Consider the following 14086-nt stretch of genomic DNA (forward strand, 5'->3'; position numbering starts at 1 on the left):
CCAGATGATGACGACCAAGTCGTTGTTCAGGGTGTTGACGAGACCGATAGTTTCGAGACTAGTTTAGTGCGTGTTTTGGCGTTTCGAAGGCAGCTTCTAGGTTGTTATTATCACAACGTGTTTTCGTTGGCCCTTACTTTCATAGGCAGACGTAGACAATACAGCCTGCGGGACGTCTTTGCTAAAATAATTGTTGCGCCTGGCAACCGAAAATACGCGACAAATACAAAGTTGCCATTGCCAGTTTCATCGGACACTAGAGAAGGTGACGCCTCACAAACAAGCAGACCGTCTTGAGGCAGCAGATTAATTAATTTCGAGTGCAGAAACCTCTACTGCGACTGCATTAGATTATAATGACGCCATTCTTAAGGTGAGGTGAAGTCACAGAAAGTTGCAGTTCGGTGCAAGCTCCCACGATAGCTCGAGGTCGCACAGGAGGCACCTTTCGTTCCCCAGCCACAAATGTATCACTTATCTGTTCAGAAAATTTGAGAGCTAAACTTCTTTATGCCACTTTTCATAGTATTCTCAACGCGGCCACAAAAAATTCACGCATCTCCACGAAGTGCATCATGACGAGTGGGCGAAGCACTGGGGATCGTTCTTACCGTAAATAACCCGTGGCGTTGCCCACTCGCGCATGTAAAGGAGTGACAACGCGTGTGTGCAGTATATACAATTCAAATCCAATCCATTTCAATCCAATCCAAATCCAATCCAATGCATTTCAGTCCAATCCAATGCAATCCAATCCAATCCAATGCAATCCAATGCTCCTCGCGCATGCGCAACACTGTGTACACGGACGCCAAGCCCCGGACAGAGGTGCTTCGCCCCTAACACTCCGGTGCTGTTCAAAACTACTACAGCGCGACCTTTTCCGACCACAGCGCACCCCAGCGGAGGACGAGCCGCGCTGGCACGAACTTTGGAACACAGCAGAGACCTTAGCTTTCGCTCCAGGACCTTTTACGTGGCAACGGTAAAATTTGCTGAGACGTGCGTTTTTTGGTAAAAATGTTGTAGCAGAACTCGCTTTAGATTTACTTCCAGCTTCGTTGCCAATCGCGTACAAGGTTATGCGCTATCGGATAATTTCACTCAAGAATAACGCCTCCTACTCCGCTTAGGCAAACTCGGACTGTCTTCAGTTTCACTACACACCCAAGTTCAACCCGACCGTAACTTCTCCTCTACCTCAGGTGCACAAGTCAAACGGAAAGTTTGGGGTTGAGTGACAGAGGCTAGCGTGGGGGTGAAGTTCTAGGTAAAGCAAAGATCAATGCAGTTAATATTTTCGCGATGAGGCTTTTTTTTAGAAAAACCTCTTGCAATTTTTGTAGGCCGTAAGGAATATTTCGCCCTAATGCCCGGTGATCGCGTCACAGCGATGAAGCGCGTTAGGTTGTCGAAGAAAGCTTTAGCACAGCAACTGTAACTGGCTTTTGCGTATGCGTTCCGACAAATGTTTAAACGCTGCTTGTTGAAATTATAGGCTCGAACTTGCCATGCTCAATAAAAATCGGGGGAGGCTCCAGGCGATAATACAGGTGCACTGACTGATCTTGGCAGACCCTTAAACCCCAGATTCAGCCTGAGCTCCTTTCACTCAACCTCAAATTCGTTGAGCTATAAACCCCAGACCTGGCTCAACCAGGTGGTCGTATGCTTTGACTGCACCTCAACCTTACATCTATAATTCGACTGAGGTCGAATTCATGAGGACGGAACCTCATGAGATTTCCCATCCTAGCAGGAGACGTCGCTGATAATGATTAGAACTGACCAATGCACTGTCCTGTCTCCGCTCGCTACATAAAACAAAAGAAATCTTCCACTTTGTCAACTGTAGCGGATATTTCAGGGGGAAAAAATCCGAAAACAGGTTAATAAAACGAGCTTCAGAGCATTGACCGATGGCAACGAAGTGTTGGAGTGAGTGTAAATGCTGAATAGAGGGCAGAAGTCAGCGCGGCGAAAAATGTCCGCTTGCCAAACAGCACATGGAGATGAAGGGAAAGTTTATATTATATAAGAAGTCGCATGTCTCGAAAAATATATCTAAAGAGAATTTACAGCAACATGTCGCATTAAAATCATGGCTGGCACCTTGGCCATTTCTTCTAACCTTCTGGGTAGTTTGGGAGGAGAGTCATTGCGTTGTGCATTGAGTTTACTTGCGAGGGTTTGTTACGTTTACCGCTGCATGGCGATCAATGGAGCCCGTGAGTTGCCTTAGATCGCCCCGCCTCCCGTCGGCCGTTGCGTTACCTGCAGTGTTCCATCAGGAATTCTTTCGAGCCTACGTTGACCGTTGCAAATACAAGTGTTGTTCCTAACAAGCCCCGGCACGCTGGCATGTGGGCACGCTGTTTACCAGGCACGGTTTTTGAGTGGGCGTGCTCGTGCGCACGCAGGGGCAAGCGTGTTCTTACGGGCCCTCTGACAGGCCCGCGCGAATGTCAGATTTGATTAACAGCGAGTAACGGATAGTCGGATAACAAGCCAGTTGATGACCACTCTCCTCATCCCTTTCCTCATTTGAGGGGGGGACAAAAACACCACGATTATTTTCAACCGGAGCTTTCTTTGGCTTTCCTCCCGGTTCTCCGGATGCTGCCGCTGCTGCTTTCTGACAGGCTGCGCTGTTTGGTTTTATCTTACACCAGGTAACGCTTGCCTCCGTGTATCGCACCCGGGAAGCGACTGGCACCCAGTACATGCCTGCGCGTCACGTTCTCTGCGCTTGAAGCTGGTGGCGTCTACATAGCGTCCTGGCTAGCTGGAGCGCCTTTTCCTGCTCTCACTCCTCAGTCGTGTGGACAGTGACATCTTCGAACAAAAGCCGGAGGGGATCTTCGTCGAAATGCGTATGATAAAAAAGGAGGAAGCAGAAAATAAAATGAGAATACGAGAGTTGGGAAACAGGTGCATAATTATTTGGGGTGAAGCTGGAGTACAGAAAAGGAAACTGAAGCGAAAGAGAGAACAACATCTTTATTGGCCGGCTAAATTAGTCGCAGATACCAGCCTCCTGTAGGGGGGACAGCATCTATGACTGCTGGCGTTGGAGGGCCTCCATCGCGAACTGGACGGCTCCCCGTTGAGAGACTGAAGCGATGGGTCGAGTTTGTGCCGAGAAGAATGTTGAGCAGCGGGACAGTATCTAGCAAAAAGGGTTGCTGGTAGGCTGTACGGGAGTTGGTGACCGAGAACCGTGGTAAGGAAACCACGTGTCAAACATGTGGTCCTACATAGTTTGCAGAGAAGCAAAGAGAAGTGACTTGTTTGTTTGCAGGTCGTCGCTCTTCGTGCAGGGTGCCATTTTAGTGGCTTTCATTTTGCCTTCACGGAAGAAATCCATTCCGAACTCCGTTCACTTCGAAGCAGTTCTGGTCCCGTGGTGGGCGCGGGGCGTATGTTTTCCGGTTTGTACTCCGTGCCACGTGTGTGTTGCTTGTACACACACAGCCGTGCACGCTCGTACACGGAATCGGAGCGCTGAATGGGTGCCGCCGTCTCAAAAGCGAGGAGGCGTCGTACGCTGTGAGTTTGGGCCCGATCACTGCAGTCTGTCGGCGTGGCGGGGAATGTACGGGGTGTGCGCTCAGACGGGGCGAAATAACCACCCAGCAGAAGGGGCTTTAGAAACAGATCCCGTGAACTCCCCTCCCCGCCGCCTTCTTGGGCGCTTCTGTTCTTGTCTTCCCCCTTTTTCGGTCCCCGTTTCTTTGAGCGACCTACAATTTCGAGATTGGCGTGGCTGTGCGGCTACTTTGTCTCGTGTTCTGTATCCGCTATCCGCCATGCGCCTTCAGCAGTGGGCGCCCGCTTTGTACGGCGTTATGTCTGGGTAGCGAGTGGAGCGGGTGTGCGGTCTTTTGCACAAAATCGACAGACGGCAGGGGGAAATTACCTGTGGCGGTTTATTTAAATTAAGGAACTACGCGCTCAATCCGGAACCCGGGCTGCGGGGCTTGCGGCACTAGTGAAAAAAAAAACACTGTGCTTGATTCCACTGTCATAGGAATCAGTAAAACACGAAAGTGAAATGTGCAGTGAAATCTGCAGCTCAGCATGGCTTGCGGGTCGGCGGCTGTCTTGTGGGTGTGCTTGGCGAGCGACTTCCTGCTGGCTGGTCGCTTCGGCAAAGGTGTACTGGCGTCATTTCTGTGACAGATATGACGCCAGTCATATGTGAGCCACCATAGCGCGTGTGAGCAGTTTTCAGTTCGCTGCCGTGCAGACCATGCAATTCAAAAGGCGTGCTTGACTTTTTTTACCTGTCCGAGTTTCTTCGCTTGATTCGCTGAGCGCCTGTCAACTTGTGACTCTAACGCAGCACATAGTTTTGAAGGAAATGGAAATGTAGATTTTTGTCTTTTAACGTTTCTCATGTATCCTGTAATATGAGGCGAGAATGCCTGAGCAGCTATTTTGAACATACAGGGGCCGTAACTGCATTATCTGTTGGCAATATGGCTCGTTACTGATCGGAGGCTCTGTACGTTAAGTACACTTGACGTCTGTGCATTGTCGCGCAAAGGTGCGGCAACGACTATACGTTCAACAATGCTGCACTCAGTCAGGAAGTGTGGTGGTGCTCCCACTGACGTTAAGGCACGTTATGGCGCATGCCTTGGCGTGACCATATTACTATCATTTGCTGAGAGGTGGATTTGTGAAAGCAAAACTCGTTCGCTCAACAGCACAGCAGGCTTCAACTGTACCTTAAATAAGCGTCATTCTATTCTTTTATCCCTTAACTAAGCGCCACCTGCTCCGTCAGCTTTCTTTTCATACTGCAAAATTAGGACACTAAACATCGAAGACCAGAAGAAACACGTAGAAACAGACTACGTGTTTCTTGTGGTCCCCGTTGTTTAGCGCCTTAGTCTTACAGTATGTTCAACCAGTTAGCCCTTGTCAAGCTTTCGTTACTTTCTTCTCGTGTCTTCCACACCCTATACTTCGTACGTTCGTAGTCGCTTTTCATTCTTCCTGGTAGTAAACATACGTGAGATTGTGAAATTCATGGTACAGCTACTCCAGGCTCGCACGCTTACCGATTTCTGTTCTCCGATGAGGAAGCGATAGGTTTTCGCCGACTGGGCGATGTGAAAGCGGTTATAAGGGCTCTCAGAACGCAGAGAAAATGTGAGGAAGCTTGTGGTGCAGCGTCTGGACCTTTGAGTATGTTCAGCGTTTCCGCATGCTTGGTTGCGCGAACAATCAGGTTGCGCCTGATTTTAAAACACGGCACTCGCATTATGGGACGATATATTTCAAGTAGTAGCGCGTCTGTTACGTGCGTTGTTTTTCTCTAAAGAAACCATGAAGACAAAATGCAAGTTTTATGCATTCAAAAAGGTTGCCACGTCCGAATAATAGCCATGCAAATTTGGGCGCTAACAATGAACTAGTATGGGAGACAGAAGAAGGGCTGGCGACTCACCCGCCAATTTCTTCTTGTGACGTCACAAGTACTGATTTGTGTGATTGGCCGCCGCCGACAAAAGCTACGTGAAATAAACATGACTGTAGCATTGTACTGGCTCCCCCAGCTCCGCTTGATCGCAGCACCGTTATGCTATTATGGGTATAACCCACTTATTACACTTCTTCTGGTACTTCGCCAGTGACGTCACTGTTGACATCATGGAGCGGGAAATTCGACACTTGGTCAAATTTCTGATCTTATTAAATGCGATTACCGCCCATGCAGCGTAATCGCGTTGAGCGACCTATGAAAGTCTAGTTCATCTTTGTTCCAATAAAACAAGAGTATTTTTTTTCGTAATCCATTTAATGAGCGGTGATTATCCACAAGGCTTTGTTTATAACGTCATCCAGCGTGGTTGCACAACCCGTGGGAAAGGAGAAATGAGTATGAGAACTTACCTGTCGTCATAAAGATGTGCTTCTGGTATCAGACAAAAATGAAATAAAGAGATATTCAGTTCAACTTAAACGTGAGACCAGATGTACTACATTAGCACAAGACTCAAAACCGTGCTAGAAACCCATCAATTCTTAAATATCCTAATTAAGAAACCTTTTTGCTTCCCAAGGCTGCGATCTCGCCATATAAGCCTGGAGCATGTACTCTGCGATAATTGACCACCCGTGCGTTGTTTACACCGGACGCGGTTGGACTATGTTGATTCTTTAATTTCATCAGCCTATGCAGGCCGCGTCAGATATGGCAGCCTTAGCCCCCTTTTCGTAAACATTTCAGTGTCACTAAATTGTGCCACAAATACCCAAATCTTTTATTTTTTTCAACTAAATCGCGCTTTTTCGCCGGTTAGGACCGATCCTCGGGCGCGTATTATGTTCTGTTAATCGAGCACACAATGCGAGATGTCGCTGTAGTCCTTCCACATTTTGACCTCCTAGAACGGATCTGTACATGTGACGTCATAACGTGCGTTTCCTGGGAAAGAAATCAGCATCAGAAGCATGCCTTGAGTGGTATATGTAAGCAGCAGCTGTTTAATTATTTCTTGTACGCTTTTTTTTGGAAATTCGGTAGATAGCGATGTGTCTTCACAGGCTTCAACAAACATTCGACAACAATATGCGCGTGCTGATTCGACCTGGATGACGTCATGATTATGAAGGCTGCCGCGCACGAAGACTTGTTCTTCTTCAGCTCGCGAGGTGGCCACGTGTCGGGCCGTTTATTTCGGGCTTGAACAATCGGCGGCTTGCTTACGACCACCTCAGTTCACCGAATGCTTCTTTCCCGGCCGTCGCATATTTTGGAAGCGACCGCCACGAAACGTCTGACTGGGAACATTTCCAAGATGGAGACGCGTCTTCTTCTTTTTTTCTCGTCGCTCTCTGTCGTAGTCGGAGGCAAGCTGAATGATTCCCTGTGCAATATCCGCTGCTGTCGCCTGTAAGCTATCTATAAACCTGACGCTTGTTTACGAAAACGGGGATGAACGAAGGGGATTTCGGACCCCCCTCCTCCCGCGCCCAAGGGCTTCCATTCTTTCTGGAAACTCTTCCCTTCACAACCCCACATATCAAGTGTGAGTTCCCCGAGGAATTAATGTTTTAGAGTTAGGTACGGTGTCCCTAGCGCGACCTGAGGGATCGTTTACGACATCAGAGCTCCGGGAGGAGGTGTTTCGTGCACCGCAGTGATAAAAACACTGAATTAGAGTCAAGTCGCCGCGCATCAATGCGTTATAAACACAAAGTCTGACTGACTCTGAAACTAATCCGCAGGGTATCGTAAGTTTTGTGCACAGTCTGGAAAGCGTTATTTTGCGACGTTAAAGGGACCCTGCAACACTTCTTTCAACTTTTTTTTCAAATCTTAAATGCTCAGGACGTAGTCACCCAACACACCCAGTACTTAGATTAGGGAGTCGCGAAGTACCTCAGCCAAAAAATTACTGCTCTATGCCCATCAGATAACATGTAAACTCGCTCAAAAGATTTTTCTCGCTTTCCCGGTCTTGACGTTCTTCGACGGCCCAAATTACGTCACTGAGGCCACGTAGCGGCTGTTGGCCGGTTTTCCCTCAGTTGCAGCAATGAATGCTGTTCAATAGCAACTTAAAAAAAGAGCTACAAAAACAAAGCAGAAAAGGAAGGCGTATGGGGTGCGACGAGCAAATCACGCAGTGCCGCTCCGGGCAGGCGATAACTATAGCCTCAAACGAGGTAAACTGCGCTAAGGAAGACGCCGCACAGAGAGAGGCACACAAGGACAGGCGCAGTAGGTACACAAGGTACCAAGGCCAGGACTGCGCCTGTCCGTATGGGCAGGATTGCGCCTGTCCTTGTGTACCTCTCTTTGTGCGGCGTCTTCCTTAGCGCAGTTTAGCTAGAAAATGCACCAACTCGCCCAACAACAAGTCCTTCTAGGTAACTATTGCTTTCGCAGTGGCTCCAGACGCCAAGGAAAGAGTGAAAGCGCTTATCGAAAGTGTTGCAGTGCCCCTTTAAAATTGCTCTAAGATTTGCTCGTAATATAGACCCGCGCTTTTGGCGTATGAGCTGTCGTTCTGAATTCACCAGAGGCTCATCGCAGTGTCCCGCATATATCGTAACGATTAAGAGCCATATTCCCTTTCGATTACGTTTGCTGCCTTCTTCCGTAGTGCCGGGCGGAGACGTTGGTATTCAAGATGGGGACATTCATTTGAGCCCCATATATCGCTTTCCCACACTCCACAGCCCTGTGCTTCACAGCGAGTTCGCTTACATCCGCTGCTGCGTTACCGACGCATCACTGTTTCTTTTTTCCCAGTCTGTACGCAGGGCATCGAAAGAAAGCTCGAGCAGCACGTGTATTTCGGGAAACCCATTGCTCCGTGGCGTATATATGCCGCGTCTTTCGGCCTGCTGTCCCAACAAAACAACAGCGGATGTATGAGGAGGACTCAAGACGGAGCGGAGTGCTGCTTTCTTTTGCTCCGCTCCGTCTCTCGTCGCCTCGTGCGTCTCCGTTTTTACTCGGCGGCTTCCGAATCCCTTCCGCCGCGCGTCTCTTGCGCCTGTCTACTTTTCGGCGAGGTTCGAAAGCTCATTTTTCATCGTCGCCAGCGGAGGCCCCCGCTGCCAGGAAGTCCCGAGCGCGCGATCGCCGGCGGTCCGGACCAAAGGCTTTCTTCTTCGTGCCGTGATACCGGCAAGAGACGACGACCACTTGGCAATGGTTCAGGAGCTCTGTCATTGCCGTACGCAGGAGAGCGCTCCTCCACCGTCTTCCCTTTTTTCTTTCGGCCCGTCCGACCCTGCTATCTCGAAGAAAACTTGCTTTTGTTTTTCTGCGCTACGCATCCAGAAACACGTGGCTGACTGGGGTGCCGATCGTCGGTTACGACACGCATTATCATCATCGCCACTCCACTCATTTAGCGCGGCAACCTTTGCTCAGCCGAGCAATCTTTGTTCGGCTGGCATCCTCAGTCCAATTAAACATCTCTCTCTCTCTCTCTCTCTCTCCTCTCTCTCTCTCTCTCTCTCTCTCTCTCTCTCTCTCTCTCTCTCTCTCTCTCTCTCTCTCTCTCTCTCTCTCTCTCTCTCTCTCTCTCTCTCCTCTCTCTCTCTCTCTCTCTCTCTCTCTCTCTCTCTCTCTCTCTCTCTCTCTCTCTCTCCTCTCCTCTCTCTCTCTCTCTCTCTCCTCTCCTCTCTCTCTCTCTCTCTCTCTCTCTCTCCTTCACTCTCTTTCTCTATTCACCGTCATTTTTTTAGACGAAAAGAATACTTAGATATAGGTGTAGTGTAATCACGGCACAGATTGCTAGAGCGGCTTTCTTGATTGAATTACGGGTAAGTCAATGCAGTTTTGAGAGCAAACTTCACTAAACGCTGTGGACTTCTGCTGCCGCATTTGCTTCCCGTAAGCATTTTCTTGTGAGCTTTTGCTTGACTCTTCAAGTTTCACGGTTCCGTAACCTATTTACGCTGACGTAATTCTCTCGAATTTCGCTAGCATGGTGCCAGTGCAGGCTATGTACAGTTTGGGGCCCGCATATTCGTATTTATGTGCTGGCCCACTTAACAAAGTCTGAGTAAACAGCAAGCCCGGTCGCGCGTATACAGCGCACGCCTACGACTCGCATATGTTTCTTTCAGTGGATTCCCTTTAAAATAAAAAGTATGCAGGGCTTCTGCTTCGCAGCGCGCCGTGTCGCGACAGAGCCCGGTACACGCGGGGCGGCATCGTCAGAGGTGGAACCAGCCGCCGCAGCGTTGCGACACTGGACGTTAAGCAGCTCCCGACGAGCCGTTCATTAGTGTGGAGAGAGTCGCGCCGGGCGGCCAGACAAGACGCGGGAACGCCAGATTGCGCAACACACGCTGGGCACGACCGTCTGCGAATTGGAGGACGGCGGCTGCGCTAAAACAAGGCTTAGTTCGCTCTCGCAAGACGGCAGCACATACGCGCACTGCCCCGCCCCGCGCAAACTTCTGCGGAGATGAACAGAGCGTTTTAGTTGGGGTTCAGAGAGCTGGAAGATGCGATTGTCCCTGGCGGCGACCACATTTCAAGCCTTGTTTGCTCGGTTTGTGTGGTTCCGAAGGAGTTTATGGACCCTCGCATAACCGGGAGTCGTACTTGTCGTGGCGTAGGGAGACATATATAATACAAACGGTGGTATAAGATCGGTCTCGTTGCCGCCTGGCAAATACACTTGCGGAGTCGTAAGAGCGGTACGTCCAGGATGAAAACGATAGGACGTACTCCTTCCACGATTGTATTCGAGTTCAGTGTGAGGTTTCTTACTGGGATAGTAAACAGCGTTCCCCGTTTTCAGAAGTTGGAAAGTGAGAGAGAGAAAGAGTAGTTTATTGAATGGGAGAAAAACACAGAGAGGTTGGCCTGATCCTATGGTCTCTGGCCTGCTACTCTGTGTGGCGGTGGGGGAAGGGGGAAAAGAGCATAGAGAGAAGGTGACAGGTATGATGATGGACATACAGGTGATAGCATAAGTATGTACAAAATGCCTATGCCATGTACACTACATGTTCAATAGTTTACCACAACGAAATTGGGCTACAATCTAGCTGCCAAAGCGCTGATTTTTAACAATGCCAGCGCTGCCTTGAAGGCCCTGTTTGAATACTTCGGGTCTGGCCAGGGTCCCAGAAAGTGAGACGGAAGATCGTACACATGGATGCAGCTGAGCTCAATTTCTTCGACCAGTCAACTGCATATTTCAAGAGAATGGAGGAAACTGGCCACACTCGAACACAATTATACCCAACAATGCTTCGAGCACAGCGCATATACCGCTGCACTGCCCGCCTCCACCCTTTCTTGCCGTGTACAAACAGAGATATTTACATTTATATATAAATGGAATCGTACATGCGTGTAATTTATAAAGGTAATTTCTGGTGAATCTTTTCAGCTGATATAGATATGCTGAAGTACCATGGAGTGGAGGGTTAAGCAGGCAGACACTGGCTTATAGTCAGAAAAGCACACGGCAGAGGCAATACCCACTCGCAATGTAAAACGCACGCGACGTTTAACTATCTAGCATACGTACGAAGTGGTTTGAGGCAGGGCCATTGAGTCTACCTTTCTGATAGGACCGGAAAGTGCCTATATGTACCGTCGAGCAAAAGTTTACGGACTGCGAAATCGGAGATTATGGGTTATTTCTCTGCTACACAGAAACCCGGGGTAATATCTGCGGTATTTTTGCAATACGTTATTAATTACGCGACACCTCACATCATATCACACTTTGTGGGCTGCTACCGGAAGAGAAATAACCTAAAGTTACCATTATTGGGGTCCGTACATTTTTGCTCGTGACTGTACGCGTACGTTCTACGCGCGGTACAACGTTATATACGTGGCCTAAAGTAACATGAAGGTACTACAATGGCGCGCTTCATAGCAGAGGTGGCGGCGCGTTCAGCTCTGAATGGGAAACGAGGCGGATAATGTATTGCGCCTTTTATCTGGAATGTGAGGCCCCAGCGGAGGGGGGTGCCTCAACAGCCATGCCTATAGTGCTAGTGATAAGCCGTGGGCGATATGCGCAGGCTGCGTTTGTATTTTCTGGATCGTGTTGGCGATGTCCAGATGTTTCTGACGTTGATGTCGTTATCGTGAAATCTTAGACTGCGCCAAACAACTCCTCGTTCAGCTCGAGGAAGCAAATATGCTGCTTTTGCTGGGGTCGGGGTGGTAGAACGGTGGGCCCTCGGTTTTATTATAACAAAAATATAATGCTCGTCACCTTTGGCATCATTTTAGCCATTGTGAGGGTGACAGGGGAACCAAAAGTGTAACAATTGTTCTAGATGTTCTAAACAAATATTTTAATGTACGAAACTGCCACACACCACGTACCAAGTACCCAAGTACTACGACTCTCTCTCTCTCTCTCTCTCTCTCTCTCTCTCTCTCTCTCTCTCTCTCTCTCTCTCTCTCTCTCTCTCTCTCTCTCTCTCGTTGTTAATAGTGCACGGAACATTCAGCGTGGCAGTCGGGTTCGTAAGGATTTGTCATGGCGCGGGTTCTCGTGCGCTCCAGGACAGCAGTTTGCCAGACGCGGTTTCCGCAATTTCGCTACCGAAATTTATACATCCACTGTCTGAAACGCTGCTACTCCAGGAACAGGCCAGCCACGCTGCTGTTACACGTGTTTTTTTTTTTCTTGGCGTGTGCTTGTGTGCGTGCGTGCGTACGCCTGTGTGTGTGTGTGCGTGTTTGTGTGTGTGTGTATGTGTGCCTGTGTGTGTGCATGCGTGCGGGTGCGTGCGTGTCAGCGCTATTCGGGAGGCGGCAGTTTTCCAATCGCCCCTTAGATGACAGTCCGTTTTCCAGGCCTCTTCACCTAGGAGGTGTCATCGGATCGCTCCCGCACAGTTGCGCACTGTCACGTCACGTTGCGTCATAGTGGGCCGCCGCGAAACACGGGCCGGGGCCCGCTTTGGCTCCTCGTCCGGGGGACCACCCGAGGATTGAGATGCGCGCTCTTCTCCGGCCAGGGCAAGCACTCGGCGTTCCCTCCTCAGGTCGAGGTCACGTGCGGGCCATTGTATGCAAAAAGGAGGGCGGCTGCCATACCGCAACAGACGCGTCGTTGCTGTTCGCCCCCCGCCGGACCGCTTTTCTCTCTCCGCTGTCATAACGGCTCGGACAGTCCGGCCGCCTCGCGCCCTTCCCCTCTGCGGGCTAATTAAACTGTCCCTGGTCCATTAATCAGTGCGCGGCCGAGTCGTTGCGCGCGCATGCCGTGTGCAAGCGCAGCAACCGCAATGCGCTCGATCAGGCCGCCTTCTGGAACGCCGTTTAGTGAACGCCGGATAGCCTGGCTCGTCGATTCTATCGGCCTTCTACTGTCGGCGCAACGTTGCAGCTGCTGCTTGATGTATGCACAGGGCCACATCATACGCCGCGGTGCGGAAATCCGGTCTCCCCAGTGGCTAACATGAAACTAAACTGAGGTCGTAAGCAGTTAGTCGCTAAGTTAGGACGTGTATTCGTTGTTGTTGTTGTTGCGAACAAACCGAGGATAAAAGTTGCAGGCTTTTTAGATCATCCAGCCGACACCTGCTCTTGCTTTTGTGGCGTATATGTGCTATAAAAATAAATGGCGCATGAACGCGGGGACAAAAATAAAACACTGTTTAAAGTGTGTCGCGGTAATGCCAGTGCTACACGGCAACTTGCAATTGGCAGTTGAGCGCTTACTTACAGTTGTGTTTAGTAAGCAGTCAATGGTGCAATTCGATAGACAATTGATTAAAAGGCCTTCCTATGGCCTTTGGAACGGCCGTATAGCACAGGTATGCAGTTCTCACCTGTGTCTGTACTCGGCTGATAAGCTTTAAACTCAAACCGTTTTTTTTTTTTTTTTTTCATGTTGTGGAAAAGCAACTGTAGAACGGGGAATCACCGTGGAATTAACCGAATATAATGGAGAAATGGAACTGAGAGACACTGCACAGCAAAACTTATACCGAACAACTCCGGCGAAAAGCAGCTCGAACTTGGCACAAAACGGGAGACAAGAAAAAATAGGACACACCGTTTTGTGTCAACTTCGAGCTGCTTTTCGCCCGAAATGTACCAACTAGCACTTCTCCTTGGCGCTCTTTGCCCTTAGTCGGCCTTGCGCCATAAAAACCCAATCATCATCATCATCACCACCACCAACTAGCAGAGATTAGAGTCATTCTAATGCAGAACAGTACAATGGCGCAAACTGTAATTTTGCCACTTTTTCAAATTTTCTATTACCCAACTGAAAATTCAAATTAGCTGACCTGAAACGATCGCTGGCGAAACGAGCTTGTGAGCGAGTGATATTCTTTGTAGGAGAACACCACCATGCCTGCACCAACAACATTGTACAAGCCGCCGCAGAAATCGCGCATACACGTACCCCGAACAGCCTGCAGAGCCCCCATTCGAAACGGAGCCAGCAGAACGTATCGCGCCTCCATTTCTCAAGCGAATGAAATCAAGCAGGACACGCGTGCTTCGCATTGTGTCTACGTGCATGCCCGTCCGAATGTCGCGTATTGCTGGCGGCCCGCGGTGAGAAGCCAGTGGGCGCTGCTTCGTGCGAGCGAGGATAATTTGTCGGGA

General features: G+C 49.5%; 1 protein-coding gene across 1 annotated transcript in view; it reads left to right on the plus strand.

The window, feature by feature from the left end:
• The window catches only part of Ct (homeobox protein, cut), an 845317-nt gene that overhangs the window by 473272 nt on the left and 357959 nt on the right, over positions 1 to 14086 (plus strand).

Source organism: Haemaphysalis longicornis, unplaced genomic scaffold (assembly GCF_048455015.1).
Source record: "Haemaphysalis longicornis isolate Haplotype H1 unplaced genomic scaffold, Haemaphysalis longicornis Haplotype H1 scaffold_7, whole genome shotgun sequence".
NCBI lineage: Eukaryota > Metazoa > Arthropoda > Arachnida > Ixodida > Ixodidae > Haemaphysalis > Haemaphysalis longicornis.